Here is a 25,401-nt window from a genome sequence, read left to right on the forward strand (position 1 = left end):
AATTTCGATTTTTTCGGGTTAATGTGTAACCCGGTTTCTTTCAATGCCATTATTACTTGGGTTAAGTGTGCCAAATGTTCTTTCCATGTTTTGCTGAATATTACAATATTGTCTAAGTATGCAGCTGCATACTGATCATGAGGCCTCAGTATTTTGTCCATTAGGGTTTGGAAGGTTGATGGGGCCCCATGTAGCCCAAAAGGCAAAACCGTAAATTGTAACAGACCCTGTGGTGTTGCAAATGCGGTTTTCTCTTGGTCGACTGGGTTGAGGGGAATCTGCCAATATCCCTTTGTTAAATCCAGTGTGCTTAGGTATGTGGCTGAACCTAGTTTTTCTATGAGCTCATAAATTCGAGGCATCGGATACGCCTCATACCGAGAAATAGCATTTAGTTGCCTAAAGTCCATGCAGAACTGGGTGGTGCCATCCGGTTTAGGAACTAATACTATAGGGGAACACCAGACGCTTTTTGAAGGCACAATGGTTCCCAATTCTAACATGTTCTCTATCTCCTTGGCAATCTCTCCCCTTTTTGCTTCTGGAATCCGGTATGGTCTGAGACGTACCGTTTTCCCCTCCTCTGTAGGTATTGAATGCATAGCCAAATGGGTCCGCCCTGTCATGCTAGAAAAGGTCTCAGATATCGGTTTTAGAGTAGAGAACAACTCAGCTTTTTGGGACTCACTTAGTTGCTCCCCCAACTGCACATCTCGTGTACTACAAGGATGGTTTGGGATTAATTGTTCTGGGGCAGACGTGTCTGATAATGCTGAACACAGCACACTTTGTATTCCTTCCTTCCATAACTTGAGTAAATTGATGTGATAATTCTGATACTTGTTTTTACGTTCTGGTTGTTCCACCTCATAGTTCACGGGTCCTAATATTTTTGTTATCTGATACGGCCTGTGCCATTGAGCCAGCATTTTGTTCGTGTGGGTCGGTAGTAGCACCAGGACCTTGTCCCCTATCTTCAGGGATTTAGGTCTGCTTCCCTGATCATAGTACTTCTCTTGTTTTTCTTGTGCTCTACCCAAGTTTTCCTGAGCAAAATCCCTCAGTTTTCCCAGTTGTTCTCTTAGGTCCTGAACATATTCGGTGAGGGACGTTTCTTCTTGTTGCTCCCATTTATCTTTTAGGATCTGTAATACCGATTTGGGTTGTCTTCCGAATAACAGCTCGAAAGGGGAGTAACCTGTAGAGGACTGAGGGGTATCTCTGAGTATCATTAAAACCCATGGCAATACCCGATCCCATCCCAAACCGGCAGGGCTGGTGGCTCTCTTTATCATCTGTTTGATGGTCTTGTTGTACCTCTCCACTAACCCATCTGTCTGGGGGTGATACACTGAGGTTCTCAAGTGGTATATACCCAAGGTTTTGCACACCTCTTTCATTGCTACCGACATGAAATTACTCCCTTAGTCTGTCACTATCTCAAGGGGTATTCCCACTCTAGCGAAGAATGGTAAAAGTACATCACACACTTGTCTGGCAGAGATACCTCTTAGAGGAAAAGCCTCGGGATATCTGGTGGCGCAGTCCACTATGACCAGGAGGAACCGAAATCCTCTACTGGAGGGTTCTAACGGACCGACTATGTCTATACCTATCCTTTGGAAGGGCTCCTTGATCAAAGGCATTCTTTGCAGGGGTACCCGAGCCGGGATATGATTACTCGTTTTCTGACATATGACACATTCTTGGCAATATTTAGCTATTTCAGCATAAACCCCAGGCCAGTAGAAATTCTGTAACACCCTCTTTCCCGTCATATTTTCAGCTAAGTGACCCCCTGTAGTATGATCGTGTGCCAGTTGGATCAAGGTTTTTCGATATGACTGAGGAACCAACAGTTGCTCCTTCTCTTGGTTGTCTGTTCCTCGGGTCACTCTGTAATAAAGCCCTTGTTTTTCTTTGAAGTAGGGAGTGGTAACTGGTGAGTCTTTTATGGTTAAAGCTTGTTCGCAAGCTCGCTTTAGAGTCTCGTCAAGACCGACTTCGGTCCTGAAGGATGGCAGAAGGTCGCCAACCCTCCAATCTATAATGGCAATATCTCTTCCCGGATGCCCAGCCTGGTTATTTTCCTTTTTCTGTTTCTTGGTGAGTTTTCCCCTTGGATTCCTCCCTCTTATCTCGGTTTGTGAAAAGGGAGCTTCCTTTAACCATTTATCAAATTCGGGAATGCCTGTCCCTATTAGTACGGGTGCAGGTAGAGTGGGTATAATAGCCACTTTGACGGGTATTTCTTCTCCCTGTAGCCCTAACACAACCTCTTTTGTGGGATACCCTTTAACGTCCCCATGAACACATTTAATGTCAATAGTTCTCACCTGTCCTGGATCTTATTCACTCACATGGGGTTGTATGGCTGTCTGCCGGCTTCCACTATCTATCATGGCTTTTTGAGGATGACCATCCACAGTAACTTCTATCACATAGGGAAGTCTTCCTCTATTCCCCTGTGGTTGTAAGGTGCCTATTTCCATGGGTTCTGTTTTGTTTCTCTTTGCACAGAACCGGGCAATGTGACCCCATTCCCCGCATTCAAAGCATTGGGGCGCCTGTCCTTTAGTTATGTTGGTTCCGTTGTTTGCCTTATGTTCCTGTCTGACTCGTGGCTCAGGTGCACTTCTCCGGTGATAACTGCGTAAGGCGGGAAGATCATAGTGATGCTTTGCTGTTGGTGCTGCCACACTGCGAGGAATTCCAGCTTTTTGGTAGGCTGTGGCCACGTCTATGGCTTCGGACAATTTCAAACAGTGATGTGCCTAACCCACCGTTGGATAGGACCTGGCAGTGCTTCAATAAATTGCTCGAGCATTATCTTCTCCTTGATTTGCCCGATCGTGGCGGTATTGGTTTGCAACCATTTCTCCATTAGATCTTGTATTCTGTAGAACAACTGTCTTGGGCTCTCGCCAGGTTTTAGTCTGGTTTCCCTAAACTGGAGCCTATAGGATTCCTCATCCATCCCTAGACTCTCCAGTATTGACTTCTTGATGTCCACATATGGGGTGTCCCCGTTCGGATTGGCCGCCTGATATGCCCCTTGCATTACTCCCGTGAGCTGGGGCGCCAAAAAGAAAGACCATCTGTCCTGAGGCCATTGTGCCGCACGGCCTACGCGTTCAAAATTCACAAAGAAGAAACTGGGATTGTCTCCTGCTTGGTATTTTTGAAGCATTGTGGGTGGAAAGGCTGGATGTGTCCTGTGCGCCGCTACTGATTCTCCCAGAATTCGCAGAGCTTCCCTGTCCTGCTCTTGGGCTGCTGTTTGTACCTGTAAAGCCTGTTGCAGGGCTTGTCGATCTGCTTGGGCTTGATGTCCTTGAACCTGTACCAGCTGTTGTAATTTTTTGTTGGCCTTCAGCCAATGCTTTGATGACTGCTTCCATTATGTCAAAGTAGACGTGTCTCTACAGCATCCCACCGCTGCCACCACTGTTAAGTAGCGAGCCGGAGACACCAGAGGATTTTGACAAATGATATTTATTTTTTTAGTGCTTCAAGTTGCAAAAAGAGAGGTTATGCAAAAAGTCTCAATTCGAAATTAAAGTGCCATCCAGGCCTCTCAAAATTACTTTTTCAGAATGTGACTGTAATCATCGGTTCAGGTTTACCTTCAAGAAAACTGTATCATACCATGAAGAAATACAATGGATCGGTATTTTTAAACCGGCAGTTCGTCACGGCCATTCAACTATTTCCACTTTTCCCCCCCTTCAGTTTATACCATGACCTCACGGGTTAAAGTCCTCTGTTAGCACCTTCGTTCGTGCCGTGCTGAGCGGTTTCCTTCACACGCTCGTCTGAGCACCCGCGGTAGAGAGAGATCTAACCTTTGATTGCGATCCGGCATGTAAAGTTCCTCCAGTATTCTTGCCGTCTTTGAAGTGAAAGGAAAAACTCAAAACTCCAGTATTTTATCACCTTGTGAACAGTCCTTCTCGTGGTGACTGTGCTCCGCTCCGCGCACAGTGTTGCCTGCCGTCTCGATAAGGGTTCGTCCTGCGGAGTTCCCTTCTTCCTCTAATAAGCCCACCGATGTTGTGAGCTGGTCTCTTCCCACTCGGAATCCACGCCGGCCGTCGTCTTCCACTCCTGCAAAATGAGACACACGTTGAGGCGTTTAGTGCAGCTTTAAACCCGTGTGCCCCTCCTCCTCCTCCCCAGCAATTAATCACAGGTGCTGCCTCTGGGCGCAGTACAGCCGATGCTAATTCCCCTCCTTCCTGCTTCACACACGCGGAATCAGTGTTAGTTTTCACCCTTAACTGGGAGAGTCTATTCATATAAGGAAATGTGGATTCTCGCCTTCTTTCCCTGTTTTCTTTTCGCCGTTGTTGGCTTTTATTTAAAGAATGCATATGTTGAGGCATTCTGGGAGTTGTAGTCCGTGTCGTTACTGTAGCAATCATTCCTCCTGCTGTGATGTGTGAGGTCTGCCCCTTTGTACCGTTTTGTTCTTTATCATTTCCCGATAACCTGTCTGCTGCTACAGGTTCTCTATCACAGCCATGTAGTGTGACGTCAATGTTAACACATTTTTGCTATAAATGTGTGTTTTTTCATGTAACACGTTGAGAGAAATCGAGCGAACGTCCGTTGAAGTCCATTGTAACTCCCTGTTTTAGATAATTGTTGATAAAACAGTACTGAGTTTTGCAACTCACTGAGTCGGTTTGATTATTGATCTATGAGTAAGTTCTGTATCCCATCCATCTCTAAGTATTGCTACCTCGTCTTAAAGGGCCCCAGGTCCGGGGGTTCAGCGTCATCTCACCCAACTCCCTCTCTGACTTCTTGCCTTTCCCTACTATACCAAGTCTGTAGTGTTCTAAGAGGCATGTGAGGGTGTCTTTCAGACACCCTCCTTGATGCAGTCTGGTTTCTATTACACTAACTGTTTCTTCGACCTCGTCCTTACCTCTCCCTCGCCCTGTTTCCACCACCATCCGCCTTTGTTCTATTTTCCCATCTGTCCCTCCAATGTCCCTCGTACTTTCTAGGCTTGCCACCCTTTGATGTTACTTCTCCGTCCTCTGCTCTACCACTCCCTCCTCCAAACTGCTACTCTCTCATCTACATTCCAACTCCACCCACCGTCGTCACAGCCACACTCCTTTCACTCAGTTACAGACACTGCACAATCATTCCTTACACTATCTCACCTATCCACACTCATCACACTATCACGCATACGCACACTGCGTTACCACTTGCACTCACTATATAGTACTTCACCTCCAAATCCACAATCCGCCACCCCTACCTTCCTCCTGCTGGTCTCCACCTCCTCTGAGCTCACCTGGACAACCCACAACTTCCTGCTTCCTGTCCTTCTTTTTATGTGTCCTTTCTCATGCCATTGGTTGTCTTTCCCTGTACAATCTATTCGTTTGCCCCCGCCCCCGACCCTCAACCCGGGGATGTGACAAAATCAGCAGAATCATGATAAATCTGGCTAAGCCCTGTCCCTTTTCTCCATGTGGGCCCAGAGCGGAAGAATGATGGAGGCCTGAGGAACTCAATGTTCCTGTTCATGTTACAGGGCTGGTTGCTCGTCTCTGCTTGGGTAGTGTGGGGTGTAGAAGGAAGAGACTGACACAAAGGGTGGATGGTGGTTGGTAAAGACTTTTATTCTCCGTGAAAAGAAAGAGAAAAGCCTATCTGTCCCTATTTCTATGAAAGGATTCCCTGCCTCTACTAAAGACTAAAAAGGATCTGTCAGAATGTCTGTTTAACTTAAGCATCCACCGTCCTGTGTCAAAACCCCCACTTCTGTCCCTCACACTTATAATCAAAGTAGGTAAGGCTACACTGTGGGTTGCCCAGGAGAATGGCTCCCTTGTCCTGGCTTCATGATCACAATTCAGTTTGGAATTTCAATAGATTTCACCAGGGGGAATGACTCAATTCCCCAGTTTAGCGTACTCTAAACCCAGCAAAGTTCAAACATTGATCACCAGGGGGAATGACTCCCTTCACCCGGTTCCAAGTGTACTCAAATGAAAAGACAAGCCCAACAACCCTTCTCCTCTTGGGTCGTTGATTTATCATGGGGAATGCCTCCCTTCCCCTGCTTGAAAATTACTTTTAACACTTTGTAGTCAAAGGCCAGGGGAAATGACAACCCTTGCCCTGGTTGGAAGCTTGTTTTTAGTTACTCTACTTGATATCAGGAGGATGACTCCACTCCAGGGCCTCCTTTGGTCAATACCCTATCACGTTCCAAATGTGGTTGGGTCCCAGACCCAGTTTCTTATTCTTTGAGTCGGCAGACCTGGTTCACTACCCTGCCAAATACTGCCAGAAGGAAGATGACTTGTCTCTCTCTCTGGACTTGGGTCTTTGACCCGGGATTCTCTTCTTAGACTCAGCCTACCTGGTTCACTAACCTTCCAAGTACTGTCATGAGGAAGATGACTCGTGTTATTCTCTTTGTTAGGCTTATTTTTTTTTAAACTGTTTTTATTGTTTTCTTATTCATAGTACAAAACAAACAACAAATCAGCACACACCTGCCACCCCACCAACACCTTTACCCACCAACCAAAAGTATATAAATGAATACAATGAAGGAGCGACTAGGCAAGTCGAGTCCAGACAGAAGAAACAAATGAACAATTAGACCCCCCACTGACACGCTGTTAACATTTTACAGTAGATATGTGACATATGGGCCCCAGATGTCCATAGGGTTCAAGGCGGGGTGCATCATGTGCCCGTAGTCTGTTTCCAGCTTGTGACAGTGAGATATGTCGGATTTCCACTGTCCATATATAGGAGGGCGACCCCTCCCCCACACCATAGCCACACTCCTTTTGGCCACCACCAACAACAGACCCAGAAGTGTTCTGACTTGTTTAGGTAACTCTTGTGTGTGACACAACAGCACTACAACTGGGGATGGGCCACCCTTATTCCAGCAATCCCCTCAATCATGTCAAACACTTGTGCCCAGAAGGATTGTATCTGGGAGCAAGACCAAGCCAGATGTAGGAAAGTAGCGGGACAGACTCCACATCTCCGGCGACTCAGGAAAGGACCTATGAATACCCACAGGGGTCAGATAGAACTGGTGCAAAAACGTACAATGAATTAACTTGAAATTGCTGTTGATCGCCACCTTTCAGGTCTGCGTGCAACAGTACCTCCAAACATCATCCAATAGGGGAACTCCCAGTGCTTCCTCCCATTTAACCCGGGAATCTCCTGCCGACCCTACGGCCCTGTCAGTTATGGTGGAGTATAGCCTGGAGACAAGCTTGGACCTAGCCCTCGCACAAATCATCTCATGCAATACCGGAGCAACCGGTGCTTCCTGTGCAAAGTCAACGAATCTGCCCTTCAACTCAACATAAATAAAGATGCCCAGTGCTGACGATTCCCCTTCGCCTTAAATTCTTCCAGCATCAGAAACTACCCAGTTTCGGAAAGAGATCTCACCAACAGACTAAACCCAGTCTGTCCATACTTTGTACAAAGACCTTCTCCCCCATGAGAGGTATCTCTGGAACATGCTTAATAGGGAGGAGTGGGGAATACAGTAACTCATCCCTAGCTTTGCCCTCAATATGCGTCCATGCACTACATGTCAGTTCAACCATATTGCAAGCCCTGGTGACTTGCTGCAGAGAGAGAAGTACCACAGCCCTCAAAAGCGAGCAACAATCGCCCTCTCTATCTGCACATGTGCTAGTTCAGTTTTAAATCGAAACAGTAGGGTAGGAAGGATGCCTATGCCATATTCCAGTAGGCTTCCAGGTCCGGAAGGGCTAGCGCCCCCCCCCCCCACCTCCAAGGGAGCAGTCAACTTCTCCCAGCGCACTCGGTAATACAGATTTCAGAGAATTTCTCAGGGACAAGTATGGACACATTGAGGAATGTATACAGGAATCTCGGTTATATAATCATTTTGATTAATGAGATGTGGCCAAAAAACAGACAAAGGCAAACTCCTCCACTTCCCAAGCAGTGACTCTGTGTGCTACAGCTTCACGTCATAGTTCTCCCGATGAAGCAGTTCCGATGACCTAGCCACTGTTAGCCCTAGATAGTGGGTCTGGTCACGATGCCTCTGAAAGTCGAACTGATCTTAGAACCTCACAGTCCCTTCAATCAAGGGAAACAGCACTGATTTGGAGGGATTAATATTAAGCCCTGAGAAACAACCGAAAACCAAGACATCCCTCATAACGGGGGCCAGGGGGAGGCTGAGGAGGGTATAGCCACGGGTCTTTTGCTTGTAGCACTGCATAGAAGCTAAGGACCTACAACTAAAAGACTAGCTAACCCAGAGTCTCGACAGTTCCGACATTAGTGTAGCCCCTGATCTTTTCCAGACTTTCACTGAAGGGTCCTTAATGAATAGCATTATATCAACCGAATAGAGCAAAATCACCAGTTTATGAGTAAACAACTGCACTCCCCTGTCTAAGCTCCTAGCCAGAACGATTTCTGCTAGAGGCACCACCGTACGTGCAAAAAGCAAGGAGGACAGTGGACAGCCCTGCTGCATCCCCTTTTCCATCTTTATAGCAGCAGGAAGCCTACCGCTCACCCTAAGGTGCGCAACGGGACCCTTATACAACAAGGAAATCATCCTTATAAAATCCTTCCCCACCCCCATTCGCCTCAACACGGTGAAGAGAAACTGCCACTCAACCCAATCAAAGGCGTTCTCGGCATCAAGAAGGGCTGCTACTATTGAGGTCTGATGCTCCAGAATCGAAAGGAGAGCAAAGGGTCTGCGACAACCATAGGACGTGGACCACCCAGGAATAAACCCTGCCTGGTTGGCCAGTACGCATCTTGGCATTAACGGAGCAAGTCTATTGGCCAGTGCTCTCGCTAGGATTTTATTGGCCAGGTTTATTAGGGAGAATGGACGATAGGAAGCACAGCTTTCCGCCTCCTTCCCAGGCTTTAAGAGGAGGACAAGCACCGCCTCGCGCATTGTGCTTGACAGTTCACCATCTAGCAGTGCCTGCAAGCATGTGAGGAACCAGAATGCTCGCATAGGCCTTGTAGAAGTCGGCTGCAAGCCCGTCGGGGCCAGCCGTCTTTCCGGCGGGCAGCGGTTTGATTGCCTCATGGATCTCCTGTTCTGCTAACGGTTTTTCCAACCATTCCCTTTCCTACTGCGCCAACCAGTAAAGACCAGCATGGTCCAAATAGTCATCCAGCATGCCCTGGTCCACAGCGGACCTTGATAAGTACAACAACCTGTAAAAGTCAACAAACGCCCCCATTCCCCCTCATCTGTCTACGCAAGCCTCCCCATTTGGTCTGTGACCCCGACAATGTGCGACCTATTATTTTCAGCTTTAAATGAACCAACGTGGCCCCAGTCCTCTGACCCTCCCTGTATCTCCTCACCTTCGCCGAACTGTTAAGAGTTCTATTTTTATTTTCAAATCTATTTATTGGCATTTGTTATTTATTACAAACATAGGAAAATTACCATTACTGCCATCAAACAATAATTCACATAGCGTCTCATATTATTAACGTTTACAACTTAACATGAAACTTTAACTATCTCCAAACGTTTGTTTCTTGAGAGGCCGGTGCCGAGTGGGGGCACAGGGGGGGATTAGGACCTTCAGGGGGGGGGGGGACCTCCCTTGGCAGGGTTCACATGAGGTAGTGATTGGGCTGCCTCGAGGACTTCAGTTCTATCCATGGGACTTCCTACTGTGGGTCTGCGGTGGTTCATGGGGGCTTATCGTCGGAGGGGTAGAACAAGGGGTCTGTGAGTCCCTTCCAGGCGTCTAAAGTCATACTCGAGGCATCTGTGGATCTAGCCACGCTCTCCTCCCAGGCTCTCGTTTCTGCCTGCACCCATCGTTTCAGTTCTCTGTGCCAGATTTTCTGTTGTGGTCCCGACGGTTTCTTCCAGGACATTGCAATTGTCCTCTTAGCCAGAATACACATAATGTCCATTAGTCTAACTAGATGCTTTAGCTTTGCTGGTCTGGGGTATGTGCCGAGTAGGCACTCCGCAGGAGTCCATTCGGATCTGGTCAGCCCCAGATTTTCACTTGTCTGCTGTATTGAAGACCACAGGGATTGTGTCCTGGCACAGCGCCAGAATGCGTGAAGCAGGTCCACATTGTCCATTTCGCACCAGGTGCATTTGGAGCTCTGAGTTTTATGGAGTCTGGCCAGCCTGGATGGGGTTAGGTATGTCCGATGCAGAAGGTTCAATTGTATTTGTCTAAACCTATGGTTTCTAGATACTGTCTTAGGAAATGTCAGAGCCCTTTCCCATTCCCCGTCTGTTAGTTCTCGGCCTATGTCAGCTTCCCATCTGGATTTGAGTCCAGCACTGCGTGGGTTGGGAGTGTCATTTAGGTGGCTATAGATCTGAGACACTGGTCTCCCTCCCTCTCCCAGTTCGTACAGTAGCGTGATCAGGGGGTTTGTGTCTGGTTCCTCTGGCCATGTCGACCATCTGGCACGTGTCGTGGATCTTAATTTTGTGGCCTGTGTGGACCTCATTTTGTTCTTGAAACGTTTCAAATTCTTTGAACTCCCCTTCCGTGTATAGGTCCCCCCATGAGTATATCCCTTTCTGTTCCCAGTGTCTGAGTTGTAGTAGGTCCGCGGAGGATTTGCATAAGTCCGAGATAAGCGGGATGTTCGGGGAGTATTGGTGTTTGACATGGGCGAGGGATTCGGTCCTAGGCCAGATTTTGCGTCCAAGGGTGACCATTAGGGGGGCATTTCTTATCAGGTGGGTGGGGGCCCAGGGAAGTTCTTTCATGTACAACGGGGAGACCAGTGGCTGCAGGAGAGGTGTCTCCGATGTGGCATCATCCGCTAACCATTTGGTGACAAAGCTAAGCTGCGCGGCCAGATAGTATTTTTCAAAGTTTGGGAGTTGGATTCCCCCCTGAGTATACGGTAACAACAACGTGGTAAGCGCTATCTTACGTCTTCCCTTCCCCCACAAGAAGTCTCTAAGCATACTTTCCAGTAGGCGAAAGAAGGGCGCTTTGATGTAGAAGTGTACGTTCTGAAATCCATACAAGAATCTAGGGAGGACAATCATTTTAGTTATGGAGGCCCTGCCCATCATGGATAGGGGGAGTTTCGCCCAGAAAGCCATAGATTTCCTCAAGGTCGGGAGAGCAGCCTTAGTGTTGCGCTCATGCATTTGTTCGGGGGAATGCATTATGTGTATGCCTAAGTATTTGAACGAGGTGTGTTCCCACCGTATTCCCACCGAAGGAAGCTCCGATGTTTCCTTTCCCTTAAGGTATGCCAGTGGGAAGAGACAGGATTTGGCTCTGCTGAATTTTATTCCGGAAACCTTCGCGAAATTGTCTAGGACATCTAGCATCGTGGGCACATTGTAGTATGGGTCCCTGACAAATAATAGAACATCGTCCGCGTAGAGAGAGATAATGTGGTCAGTGTCTCCCAGCCGGATCCCAGCATCAAAAAATTGCTTTCGAAAGTAGATAGCAATGGGTTCCAGGCCTAGTACGTAGAGCATGGGAGAGAGGGGACAACCCTGTCTGGTTCCTCTGCATATGTTCCAGACCTCCGATACGTGCCTCCCAGTTTTTACTCTGGCTCTAGGTTTCGTGTATAATATCTTGATCCACCTAATGAACCTCGGGCCGAAGCCGAACCCCTCCAGAACCGCCAATAGCCACTCCCAAAAGATCGAATCGAACGCCTTAATGGCGTCCAGGGACAGTAGTGCATATGCTTCTGTGCAAGCTTCAGTTTGAGCAATGACATGCTGCACTCTGCGCAAGTTCATGGTTGTGTTTCGGGCTGGTATAAAGCCACATTGGTCTTCCTGTACTACTTGCCCTATAACTCTAGCCAGTCTATTTGCTAACACCGTTGTCACTGTTAAGAGTTCTAACCTCCTGATCAGCAGTGCTCATGAATAACCCAATTTCCTCATGGAACCTGGCCTGCATACCTTAGTCCGTTAGGAGCCCTGCCCTGATTCCAGTGCCCTCAGGCGGGACTCGCTTGTGGCTAGCTCGGCCCTAAAGGTTTTCAGAATAACCGCTTCCTTGGCAATACAGAAACCCCTTATCACACATTTGAAGGCATCCCACAGCATGGAATAAGAAGACACAGAACCTTCATTCTCTTGGAAAAACCAGAGCATGCCCTCATTCACCTCCTGCCCCTTCCTTGGGATGAGAAGATTCCAGACCAGAAAGTGTGTGTGCGAGAATATTACATTCCAAGAACCAACCAAACCCTTTCGCAGAAGCAAGAAAAATGTCAAGCCTGGAAGCAGAAGACCAAAATGTGCACCCCCTTTGTGTACCATACCGCTCCCTCCAGATATCCACAAAGCTCTCATTAGCACATATCTGCAATAGCCTACCAGGAGCCTTAGAGACCCCTCTGTTGTGACCTCCCGATCTATCCAATGAATTACACATGACAGCCTTAAAGGTCTCGATGGAGTCTGTATTGAGGCCATAGTAGTTCACAAAGGTGAACTCCTGCCCCCGTATGAGACTCGTGAGAACAAAGACCCTCCCTTCTTTGTGCCTCCTCACCTAAGTGCAACAAAACCCAACTGTGTTCTTAATAATTATACAAACCCCACGAGAGTATCGAGAATACGATGAGAAGTATCTGTGGCAACCCCAGGATTTGGCAAAGGCAGATTCAATGGTGGGCGAGAGATGCTTCTCCTGAAGGAGAGCGATATCCACCCAGTGCCGTTGCATGTAGGCCAGAGCCCTTCCAGCTTTTGCGGGTGAGTTCAACCCTCTGATGTTCCACGTAATACAAGTAACCCCTTATCAGCCATACTCCCAATTCCCCTGAATTCAAACCTCAATAGGCGAGAGCTCCTCTCTCCTCCACCGGTTTTGTGGATCAGGCCCCCTCGCACTCACCCCAGAGAAAAGGGCTGTGCTCCCAAACCCAGGCCATCCACGGCTTCCCCCACCTTTGCCATTCACAACAAAGCCCTCTCCCGTAAGTATTCCAGTGGCGGCGTAACTAGAGGCCAAAAGAGTGTGTGCTGAAAAAACTAAACCAACCCTACCTGTTTTACCAACAGAAACATCCCCACTCTGCCCACCCTCACCGACAACCCCATCCTGCCAGTAATGCCCCCCAACCAACAGTACAACCATATGCCGAAGCATGGGAGCCTCTCGAGGCATAGCCACCCCAACCCGCCATAGCCACCGATTAAAGACCCCAATGGTTGACCACCCCACAGAACTTAAATTTAAGGGTGGCAAATTGGAGATTCGCTGCAGAACTACTGTGTCTCTCCGGGTCTTGTAGCAAGGCCCTCCCCCTGCCGCTTCTGCTCTTCGAAGGTCTAGCCCCACCTTTAGTTACATCTAGGAAGTCGCTCGCCTCCTCTGCAGTTTGTAAGAGAAAGGGCGTTGCCATAGTGTTCCCCCTGCAGGTGTGCAGGGAACAGCATGGCATATTTGAATCCTTTATTTCTGAGTCTTTTCTCTGTTTTGAGGAAGTTCTTCAGTGGAGCCTGCACCTTATTTGAAAAATCCGGAAAGAGCCGGATCTGGACACCTTGATAATTGTGGGAGCCCAGTTCTCTTGACCACCGTAAAGGGTGGTCCCTTTCGCTGTAATTAAGGAGCCTAGCGATGATAGGCCTGGGGGCGGCACGCCCGGCACCAAGGCACGCCCCTAGGAATGCGATGGGCTCTCTCGATCACAACGCAACTTTGCCTCCACCATCTGCTCCATGGGCCCTTTTTCCGCTGCCTCCAGGACCCTGATTATTCAGAGATTATTTCAGCTGGACCTGGATTCCAGGTCAGCCTGTTTGTCTTGGAGCTCCTAGAGCGCCTCCTGCCCCTGAACCACCTCCATAGATGTTGCGAATGACTCATCCTCCACCACAGATAGTCGTTGTTCTGCTTCCTCCAATATGTCCCTGTGTCTGTTGAGCCTGACATGAATATGATGCAAAACGCATTAAATTCAAAGCGCTCTCCATCACCCACAGAGCCTTGCACAGACAAGGAGCTGAATTCCTCCAAGACAAATTTATACAGTACCACCCAAGAATGGAGCTAAGAGCCAGCACTGACCTACAAATAGAGACAAAACATTACAAAAAAAGGAAATTCAGCGGAACAGCGTTATCACGTCTAATTGATAACCTCTGGAACAACATGCCCAAAGAAATTAGAACCACAGAATACCACCTCACCTTCAGAAAATGACACAAAACTGGTTATTGAACAGACAATGACAACCGCAAAGGGACACCGGCAGCAATAACATCTCAGAGGGGAGGCAATATGGGCCGATACACCACAAGTGAGAACCTGGCAAGAAACCCTCAAGCAGCAACCAAAGAGTCACCCCAGAGCCACACGACACATAAACAAACCAAGAATCAATTCTATGTTCACACGCACCATCTCTGAGATCCTGGAAGCACACCTAGAGTAAACCACCCCACATAGTCCATAAAGGTTTATAGTGAATTGTTCGACAGTCATAGTGTCAAAATACAAAAGTTTTGACACAAAAGGATCGAAATTACTATACGAACCAAAAAAAAACATTTACATTAAAATAAATGCATTCTAAAAAAAAATGTCAATGCTTTTGTTTCGAAACTATTGTATTTCGAACCTATGTTTTCGAAACGTTGACAGGACACCGGCCATAAAATAATGCATGTGCACACCAAGACACCAGATAGTCTTACATCTATGGCCACCTGTGACTCTGGATCCCTTATGGACACTATCTAACCAGTGCGCACAACCACAAACCACCCCACAACACACTAACACCATCACACACTCGAGGCACTGAATCGCACCCATACGGTTACAACGCACAGGGCCTCCTACATGCAAAACAACACTCACAGATGCCCATTCCTCCTGCTGGTTCTGAACCTACCCTCCCATCCTATCCGTACTAACCTCCCCACCCCCTTCTCTTGAAGAGCCATGCAAGCGCCTGGGGGGTTCCCCTGGATGGTAACGGTGTACGGTATATATAAACATACCATAACATAACATATGGGCCCCCTTACAGGTGAGTGTATCTATCTTGTTGTCCAGGGAGGTGAAACCACTTTACAGCTGGGTCGGGATGCATTTGATGTCTCTAAGTGTGCCTGGCGAGCGCTCCAACCTCTGCTTAGCCGCCTCCTCAGCCTCCTGAGTTACCTGTGCTGCCGTCTTGGACTGCGATGGAGTACCTAATGGAAGTTTGGACTGCGATTTGTCATGCTTCCCTGTCTTGCCACTGATAGCTATGCGACTGTGAGGCAAAGCGATACAGTACAAGGACCACGAAGCTCTCAGCGTACTCTCAGCTGGATTTGTTGCTCCTTGCGGGGACTGAACTCCGGGACTGACCTTTTTAAAGAATCAGGCTTTAAGAAGGACGATTTTGTTATTCTATGTGAAAGAATCAAATCCCTCCTGGATTCAAGAATTAGTTGTTGAATTGTCATACTTCAGTTACATACAGTTTCTATTAAGTAAAAATCTGAAACCTTTATTTGGTACCTTTGCTTGTTTAAGTGTGAGGGTCAGATATCTTTTGGACACAATGGATGTTTGCATAATTTAAGCAACAAGGCATTGACTGATCTTTAGTTTTAGTTTCCTAGGCAGGGAAACCCTCTTTAGGATAGGGACAGAAAGGCTTTTATCCCCCACTTTTATTTAATAACATGTCTACTGTTGAAATGTTACAGCTCTGTGTCCGTCTCTCATTTCTGACCCCTCACAGTGCAAACCTTTGAGTTGATGTAACACATTTCTTAAGTATCTAGTAAAGATAAAAATGGGGAGATCATGCCTTCCTATAAATTAGGTCTTAACCTCATATAAAAATGATTATTCGCCAAATACCTTTCCCCCCATTTGGAGAATTCTGGCGAATCATAAAGATTCCAAACTGTCACATGTCCGATACTTAACTTTGTTGGCACGTCAAGTATTTTCATAATCATAGGAAGTGCAACAGTGCAGAAGAAGGAGACTGACACAAAAGTGGCATGTTTGGGGCCAAATACTTTTATTGAATCGAAAAGAGAAAGAAAGCCTAATATCTCTATTCCTGAAAGGGGGTTCCCTGCCTCAACTAAAGAGCTAAGTTGACTGTCAGTGTGTCTGTCAAATCTAAAATGCCCACCGTCCTGTGTCAAGAAAGCCTTACTTCTGTCCCGTTCACTAGAAACTAAAGAATAAGACATTACTGTGCTGATCCCAGGAGACTGACTCCCCTCTCCTAGGTTATAGTTCTTGGTTTGTTGAAACAGTTTCCAAAACTTAGAACAGTCTCGTATCTCACACGTTGTCAGGGGGAATGGCTCCCTTCACCTGATGTTAAATTTCCAAACAATACTTTTTGGATGGGCCAGGAGAATGTCATCCAAGCGTCATGATTGCAAAGGGCATGGGGGCAACAGCATGTGCCCTCTTGGTGAGGAGCCTGCGTACCCTCTGGGTCTCCCGTGTAACCCGTTACCTTGTTGGGGTTTTCGGCACGTCATCGGGGTTTCCTGGGATGGCGGCGTTCGGTTCGGTTTCTTTGGCCTCTTGATTCCCATGCGGCTGTGCGACGGCGTTCCTGGCTGCCTTCTGCGTTCCTTCCTCCTCTCCCGAAGACCTTCTGATCATCAGACATGGTGGACAGTCAGCGTCCTTGGAGCTCTCTCCCTCTGGATCAGCGACACAGGTTTGAATCTCCCACATTCGGTGCGCAGCACACCTGCAGTCTTCCGCGGCTGACTGACACCAAGTGTTAAGTCCATTGTTGGTTTGTATACAATGTTGCCATGTTACAATGCTGTCAGCAGTGTCTGGGCCCATTGTATAAGTCCTTCGTCTCGTTCACATGTTTCATCTTCATTGCTCCACAGGGCCCGCTCGTCATAGTACTTGGATGAGCTAGGTTCCTGTTGTTCTTCTTTGACTCAGTACTTTCAAGTACTTTCAAGAACCTGGAGGTACTCTGCCTTGGAACAGTGCTTGTTCTCATAAGGGCTGTACCTTAGATGGTCGTCCTTCTCCCCAGGGGGCGGAGTCTCTCCCCATGAGATTGTTCCGCATTATACCACCCCCATAGGGACTATCGGGTAGCGGCCTCACCTCCCTGGCCTCATGGGAAAGGGCTCGCCCTTGTGGGGCATGTGACGACATCTAGTGACTCATCACAGAAGTCTCAAAGGTTCTTCATAATTAACCATCCACTACATAGAGGACAGCCTCGCCTTTAGGAAGGCTCTTAAAACCTGGCTCGTCCTTGGGGATTGTGCATTTCTCTTAGGTCGAGCATGTAAATTAAGGAACTCGTCCTGCAGGTCTAGTAGGATTTTAAAGAATTTACAAGGCCTACTCATGCACTGCAGGGAATAGAGCTGTGCCAACCCAGGTGTCCGGTCTGAACAGCCACAAGCATCTGCGATGCACTCTGTTTGACTAAACTCACTGTAAACATCTATCACTCTCGACCCGAATGGCACCTCCCATAGAATACAGCCGAGTCCCACACAAAGTTCGGTCCAGCCGTTCACATAGCATGATTCTCATGAACCCACTGACATTTTGAATATTTGTCACAGCACCCGTCCCCGCACCTGATCATTACAGGCTGCTGTTAGGCACCTGCCCACTCCAGACCAACCTTGGCTTTAAATGTATACACGCATTTTACAACTCCTTTCATCACTTCTCAATCTTCTCACTAGTCTTAAAAAGGGTGTTCATCCTAACAGCGCTTCGAGGCCATACCAATGGCAGTAGGCGCTACACAAATACTAAACCACATAAGAAAACTTAATGGCATAGCCACCATTTTCAGGCGCGTGTTTCAGTCTCATGGCCACCAGTTTCCCTGACGTGGCATCTAGTGTTTCATGATTATTCATCTCTCCCCTTTCATTGTGAGATTGTTTCTGTCAGTTGGAGCGGTGTATTTTATGACTTCCTCTCATTGGGGCATATGCACACCTCACTTTCATTGTTTCACACACTCACACCCCTTGTTCTCTCTCACATACACATACCCCTTCTTTGTCCTGGGCATATCCGTCTCCAAGGGCCACCACACGTGCAGTGTCCACACTCTTATAGCCCAGGCCTTCTCCCTTCCTTCCCTTTCTCCATCCCACTTTACTCCTTCTCTGCCCTTATCTGCTCTCCCAGGTGTTTCTTCTGCTGGGTAACTAGAGGCTGTCAGAGGAGGGGAGGGACATGTTCAGTTTGCTGTGCTTCAGCCTGGCCACATCAGCTCTCCGGGGAAAGATATCATGCTCTCCTGTCGGGGGCTGCTGCTCTGTCCCATGCGAGCTTTTGCTGAGCCGGTGACATGCTCTTCAAACTGCAGTTATTCTTACCCGCCAGCCAATCTCTGAAGCAGGAGCTGCAACGGGGTCCGGCCATGCCCTTCTCCTTCTGGTCCTCTGGCGTGTCACCAACAGTACACAGGAGCACTTCATAATGCATACACCCGTGTGAAGGCATTTTCATGCTGGCTGCGCCCCATAATGCCAATATTGCCACTGTAACAAGATGTGTCCATGCTGGCTGCACCAATATGTACACAGGAGCACTTCATAATGCATTGTATGTTAAATGTTAAATGTTAAAGGTATTTGTACCGCGCACCGTCACCAACGGAATTGGTCCCCAGGCGCTCAGGCGGATCTGTAAATGATAAAGGTGGGATGGGTTAGTAAGGTGAAGAAGGGAGTAGGATAGTGAGAAGAGTGGTGTTCTGTTGGCAGCTTCAACTCGGTATACACCGGGTGCTGAGCTTTGGTGCGGGTATCGGATCTGAGTCAGTCCGCGTGTACTGTTGTTCCGGCTTATGTGTTGTTGCAGTGTTGTGAAGTGCGTGCGGCTTGTTGTGCAAGAGATGGTTGTGTGAGTTTTTTGAGTGAGATCAGTATGCAGAGTTTGAGCTTATATTGGTTAGTGGGTTACCTGACCTTTACCATGTTAACATTCACAGTTCTGTCTGAGTGTGGCACTTGTTGGCCCTCACATTCCCATCTAGATGCGGCGCAGGCCAACGCCCAGAACTCCATCCAGGTGTGGCCACGCCAACACTCACACTCCCACCCAGATGCGGCGCAGGCCAGTGTCTAGAGACCCGTCCAGGTGTGGGCATGCTAACATTCACAACTCCATCTGAGCGCCATGCAGGCTGGTGTTCACAACTCTAGGTGTGGCACATGTTAGCATTCACGTTTTTCTAGATGCAGGCATGTTATCCTTCAATCGATCCTATCCAGATGCGACGCAGGCCAGCGTCTATCAAGATGCGTCTGCCGGTCTGGATGTATTTGTCCGGTACGGGAGTGTCAATTGGGCTTTCGTGTGGGTCTAGGTATGTGGTCAGTCTCTGCAGCCTTCCTTTGTGGCTATTTTCCATGGTGTCTTATGCTCTGTCGAGTGGTTGGTTCTTTGGTTTGAGTGTTTGTCCAATTTGAGAGAGGTCGAGGTTGGAATTATTTTCGTCATTGTTTTAATGTCTGGGCATTCTAGTGCATCTCTGTTGTGGTTATGCTTTGAAGAGCCATGATTTGAGGAGTTTCCTGAATGCTAGGTGGTTTGTTGTATTTCGTATATTCTTAGGTAGGTCATTCTAGGTTTTGGGTGCCTGGTGAGAGAAAGACGATCCTCCAAGTTTTTTTCTGTTGTAGGGTTTTGGTTCCAGGCATATGTCGGTGCTTGATCTTAGTGTTCTTGCCGGTTGGTGTAGGCGTAGTTTGTCGCTTAGGAATTCTGCGCCTTGTTTGTGTATTGCTCTGTGCGTGATGCACATGGCCTTGAACTTTATTCGCTGTTTCAGTGGTAGCCAGTGTAGTATTTTTAGCGCTGGTGTGATGTGTTCTCTTCTGGGTATCTTGAGGAGGAGTCTGGCTGCTGCATTTTCTATGCGTTGCAGTTTTTTTAGAAGTCGTTCGGGCATGCCCAGGTATAGGCTATTGGCATAGTCCACTCTGGACATGATCAGCACGATGATGGTAAGTGTTTTGTTGGCGAATGACAGGAACGGTAGGATCCTTTTTGCTGCTTGCAGGAGAAAGAAACATTTCTTGATTGCCGAGTTTACTTGTGGCTCCAGAGTGAGGTTGTTATCCATCAGGACCCCTAGGTTTTTTACAGTTGATGATGGTTCTGGTGTGGTGCGGCGCTCTCTTGGCCAGGGGATGTAGTTGATGTCTCCTCCCTTTTTTGAAACAATCATTATCTCTGTTTTGCCTAGGTTGATTTTGAGATGGTTGAGGTTCATCCAGTTGAATATGTCACGAAGGTAATTCTCTAGTGTGGTGTTTTCTTCTCGGGTGTCCTGTATGTTGAAGATTATTTGCGTATCGTCGGCGTAGTTGTAGCATGTGAGGCCGTGTTTTTTGATGAGTTTGATTAATAGGTACATGTAGATGTTGAATAGAAGCGGGGAGAAGGATGATCCTTGTGGTACTCCGCACGTGGTGTCTCTGGGTTTGGATTTACAAGGTTTCATCCATATTGTTTCTGTTCTGTTTGTTAGGAAGGATTTGATCCATTCTAGGGCAGTGTCTGCTATCCCTAGTCCTTCTAATCTCTCTATGAGGATGGCGTGGTTGACAGTGTCGAAGGCTGCAGACATCTAGGAGAATCAGGGCGGTGCTGTTGTCCGAGTCTGCGTTTGTTTTTAGGTCGCCCGATATTGAGAGGAGAGCCGATTCTATTCCTCTCATAGGTCTGAAGCCAACTTGTGCCTGGTCTAGTAGGCAATGCTCTTCTGTGAATTCTTGGGTTATTTGGTAGACGTACGTTTATAGCAGTTTGGCTATGTATGGTATGTTGGAGATGGGTCTGTAGTTAGATAAGTCCTCTACGTTTCCTGTTGTGTCTTTGAGTAGAGGCTTGATGTAAGCCGATTTGAAGGCCTGCTATACTTTACCTGTTGAGATTGAGAGGTTGAGGAGGTTCCTGTGGTATTCCATGGGGGTTCCTTGTTTGAGAATTGTTTTGTATATGTCCGGGGGGCAAGGGTCTTCAGGAGAGCCCGATTTGTTGCTTTGTTTTACCAGTTTGACGAAAGCCTCAACTGATATTTCTGGGAAGTTTCGTAGCTTGTTTGCGTGTTCCTCGTCTGTGTTGGTGGGGTCAGTATTATACCAGTGTAAGGGCATTTTCATGCTGTCTGCGCCCCATTATGCCAGTGTTGCCACTGTAGTAAAATGTGTCCATGCTGGCTACACCAAAATGTGCCAATATCTCCGTGTAAGAACACACTCGTATTCGCTTTGCCTTCAGCAGGCTTGCATTCCACTTCTTTCTTTTTAAGCGCTCTCTGGCCTTGGCCTGGAGGCTTTACAGGGACTGAGCTGCAATGTTCAGTAAACTTCTCTCAGTGTTTCTCACGCTCTTTCTCTATTATCTTGTCGGGCCACTCTGGATTTGCATCATAACTGCCACGCTGACTGGCTCCTTCTGCCCTTTTACATACTGTTCCACTGGCTCTACCTGTTTCAATATTGCCAAGGATGGGTTGGGTCGTCTGTTAGGAACCTTCCAATGTGTTTTCCCTTTTCTGAGTGACTCTTTCATGTGATGTGGCTTCTCCTGAGTGCAGGCTTCACTGAAAGCGTGTTGGGAGTAATGGGGTTGATGACTAAGGACTCAACCCGTCATGGCGCTGGTGCAGGTCCTCATGTGCGCTGATCGGTGTCTGTGCAATGGCACCGAGTCTTCGGTTTGCAGGTCCCCTGCTTGCTCAGTGGTGTACACAGCCACGTTTCTTGGCCCTGGCAGAGCGGGCGACAGGTTGGAGCGCAGAGCTAAATAGCTCCAGAGGGGGGCGCAGTAAGGGGCCCACCCAGAAAGCTGAGTCTGATTTTGCCGGTGAGTGCCCCTCTGTGATGTGCAGCTGGCTGCTCTCTGCGGACTTGTGGATGACTGCGATGCGTTCAGAATATGCCAACAAAGGAATGCATATTCCAAACGCAGCGTGTGAGATTCTCTGGAGTCACACACCCTGTGCCCCTCATTCTTTGTTCTGTCAGCCTTTCAGGTGGGGCAATTTATAAGTGATGGCTCATTAACAAGCCTTTGTTCTTATGCAGTTTGTGCTTAACATTTCAGTGTTAAGAAATGAACATGGGTCATTTTAATTCACCCAGCCAGCAATTTTATCAATTAGATGACCAAACCTATGCATTCTACAAAGAGAATTAAAATGCCACACAGAAAAAGTAGTAAACTATTTTTTTTATTTTCATGTCTGTAATTGACGCAACAAAACGTTTTCTTTTGTATATTACTTTTTAGTTACACATTGCGCATCCCTGGGAAGGTTAACTGTCATGTTCTTGCTTAAGTATTCTAGTGGCTGCTTTGGGACATGGACTAAATGCATCCTCTCAGCATCAAAGGTCTTTTAATTGTCTAAACAAGCCACTGCCTAGCGCGCAGTCCAGATGGCATCTCAGTGTCACTTGGCACCTTGATTAGGAAAGCAGAGTTCATTGTGAGTCGCCATGCAGACAGTAGTCCATAGCAAATCAATGCAGTGATATGTGTGCAGCAATGATTTGTGCGCTGCACAGGCCACCACCCTGCTGGTTAATGATGTCTATGTGGCGTTCCCGTATGTAACAGCTCATATGCCTGTTTTTGTCTGATGTGCTCAATGTCTATACAATAGCACACTGGAACGTTTTGTGTATGTGGCTCTGACGAGCATGCCACACTGTGCCCACACTAAACACAGGAACCAATCAAAGAAGTTGCCTCGTATTGTAAATCCACTAGGCCAAACGCCCTTTCTACACTGCCAGACCATGATTTTCACTAGCTGCAGGCCAGCACTAATAAGGGATTCTAATGCCAGCTACGTTAGATAAAGCATGGGTCTGCTCGTTTTTGCAGAAATAACCCGCAAAGCCTGCGTAATAGTGAGGAGGTAGTGGATGAGGAACTGTGGACCCTTTACCAGGCATCAGAAGCCAGTTTTGTTTAAAATGCTTCCTCAGCTTATTACTGGTCAGGCTGACGTTTGTAAAACGTACAATCCTTTCTGTGTAGCCTTTCTGTGCATTGTTTATTGGGTCGCTCCTGTGCAGTACCCTGTCCTGTCTGTACATATAATTCCCTAAAGATGTTTCTGGATTGGGGGCTGGGCATGCTCACACTGCTGAGACCCAGACCTTCCTCGTCTAAAGTTCTTCAAAAACAAGAAGCAAAAGAGCCCTTGTGCCCCATTTCAGTGTCTGATGTTGCAGCCATTTTATACTTACATCCAACATTTTAATGTTGGGGTGAGTGTTGAGAACAGTGATGCGAGCACCACGCCATGCATCAATTTTTAGATTCACACATGCAGTCCTTTTACCACAGACTTGTTTATCCAATATAGAGATCTCTGATCACTGTTCTCGTCCTGAAATGCTCTGTGATTTAATGCAATGCACAGCATACAGGAATCCTCATTGGTGCTATTTGGCCCCTTTCCCACTCTCATAGAGGTATTTTGAACGAGTACAATAAGAGTGTTCCAGACCGTCCATCTTGGAATGATAACCTTCCATCAGAAAATAATTCATATTGTTAGCATAGTATTGCCCCTTGCGAAACATATGAATAGAACACCTGCAACACAAGGCCAGTGGACAGTGTGCCCTCAGACCCCGGTAGGCAGGTCACAGCGCAGTGTGCCCGTACGGGCAGTTTGAAACTGCATTCAGGCAAGGCCTTCCCTAAGGGCAGGTCACAGAAGAACTATTTACTTGGGCAGCAGCAGCTGTGTTTTCACATTAGATTTCGGCTGTGAAGTACTTGCATTACAATGTAATGAAACCAGCTTCATTTGCATAGCAATATTTATTCATGTTGAGGAGGGGTTTTGTCGTGCCCCTTCTTCATAGGTTTAGTTTGGGAGTGACGTGTGCCAGTCAGGGTGCGGGAGGCATTCTGATGTTTCACCCTGGGCACCAAGTTGGCTAGAAACTGTCCTGGGTGTACAAGTGTGTTCGCACATGAGTGGGTTTTCAGGCCACTCACGGATCCACAGACGAGAGGGAGCAGGTTCCCAGTTGACTCACTCACCTTGTGGTATGCAGTCCAGCCTCCCGGTGTCCTTGCCGCCGTGGCCTGCAGGATTCCTGCCCCATAGTTCAACAACTCTTATGTCTTTTGGTCAAGGCCTGCAGCATTCAATGGGGTCCCCCCAGCATTGACGACATTTATGTGCCACACACACAGTCAGCGCAGCAGACGGGTGCAGCGGGTAAGCTGTCAGCGCGCCAAAGGCGCGCTTAAGGCAAGCCCGTCTGTGCCCATCTGTGCCTGTCTGTGCACGTCCGTGCGTGGAGGGAGCAAGAGGCACTGCACTTTTTGGAACCACCCAATATAGCGGGCTGGACTCAACACAGTACTTTGCTATGCCATGCTCCGGCGAACACGAAACGGCCCATGGGCTTCGTGTAAGCCCTGATCATCAGGCTAGAAGCACCTTCAGCTGCATTACAGTGCGCTCTACTCACCGCACGCTCACTAGCTGCTCACCATATGGACTGTTATGATCTCCTGTCCGGCAAAGGCCTTGATCTCCTTTTCCTTACTGAAACCTGGCTCAGAGAGACATCTGGCCCGATGATTGTTCAATCTCTCCCAGAAAACTACTCTCTAGCCCATGAGGATCGCGCCACCCTCCATCCTGGGGGAGGAGTTGCTTTGATCTATAAAACCCAGTATAAAGTCATCAGTACGGTCCCTAAGTACCTCAATCTCATCTACATGCACTCTTACAGTTTTGCTGGTCTATCGACCCCCTGGGGCGGGTATTATATTCTATACTGAATTCCCTGCATTTGTGACGGAACCTCAAACCAAATATCCTGATTTAATTACCAGGGTAGACTTCAATCTGCCCATCGATGAATCTCATGGGTTCCGCTTTTACTCATACGCTGATGACACCCAGATACTGGTCCGTCTGGCCCTAACAAAACCTGAAACAGCTAACAGGCTAAAAAACTGCCTGGAGGAACTGGGATTATGGATGAAGCTGAATTGGCTCAAGCTTAATGGCACTAAAACAGAAGTCTTGGTTGTGGGCTCTTCTACCCCTCATCTGTTCTGGATGGCCGATTTTTGGCCCCCATCGCTGGGCCCTCTCCGTATACCCGTCCTATCAGTTAGGAACCTGCGAGTACACTTCTCTGCCACTCTGACCATGGATCAGCAGATCGGAGTGGTTTGCAAATCGCATCATTTTAAACGTAGGGTTCTCCAGAAAGTCCTTCCTTTCATTCCCACTGCTGGTCAGGCACCAGTGGTGGGAGGCCTGGTCCTCAGTGTCTTGGACTACTGCAACTCACTCTATCCGGCCCAACCTGCTTACCTAATTGGGCGTCCGCCTTTTGGAGCCCATATGACTCCCCTA

At 47.8% G+C, this 25,401-nt stretch overlaps 1 protein-coding gene across 1 annotated transcript in view; it reads right to left on the minus strand.

The window, feature by feature from the left end:
* The window catches only part of PODNL1 (podocan like 1), an 867,675-nt gene that overhangs the window by 452,043 nt on the left and 390,231 nt on the right, over positions 1-25,401 (minus strand). The window lies entirely within an intron of this gene.

Source organism: Ambystoma mexicanum, chromosome 3q (assembly GCF_040938575.1).
Source record: "Ambystoma mexicanum isolate Mex_15411 chromosome 3q, UKY_AmexF1_1, whole genome shotgun sequence".
Classification (NCBI taxonomy): Eukaryota; Metazoa; Chordata; class Amphibia; order Caudata; family Ambystomatidae; genus Ambystoma; species Ambystoma mexicanum.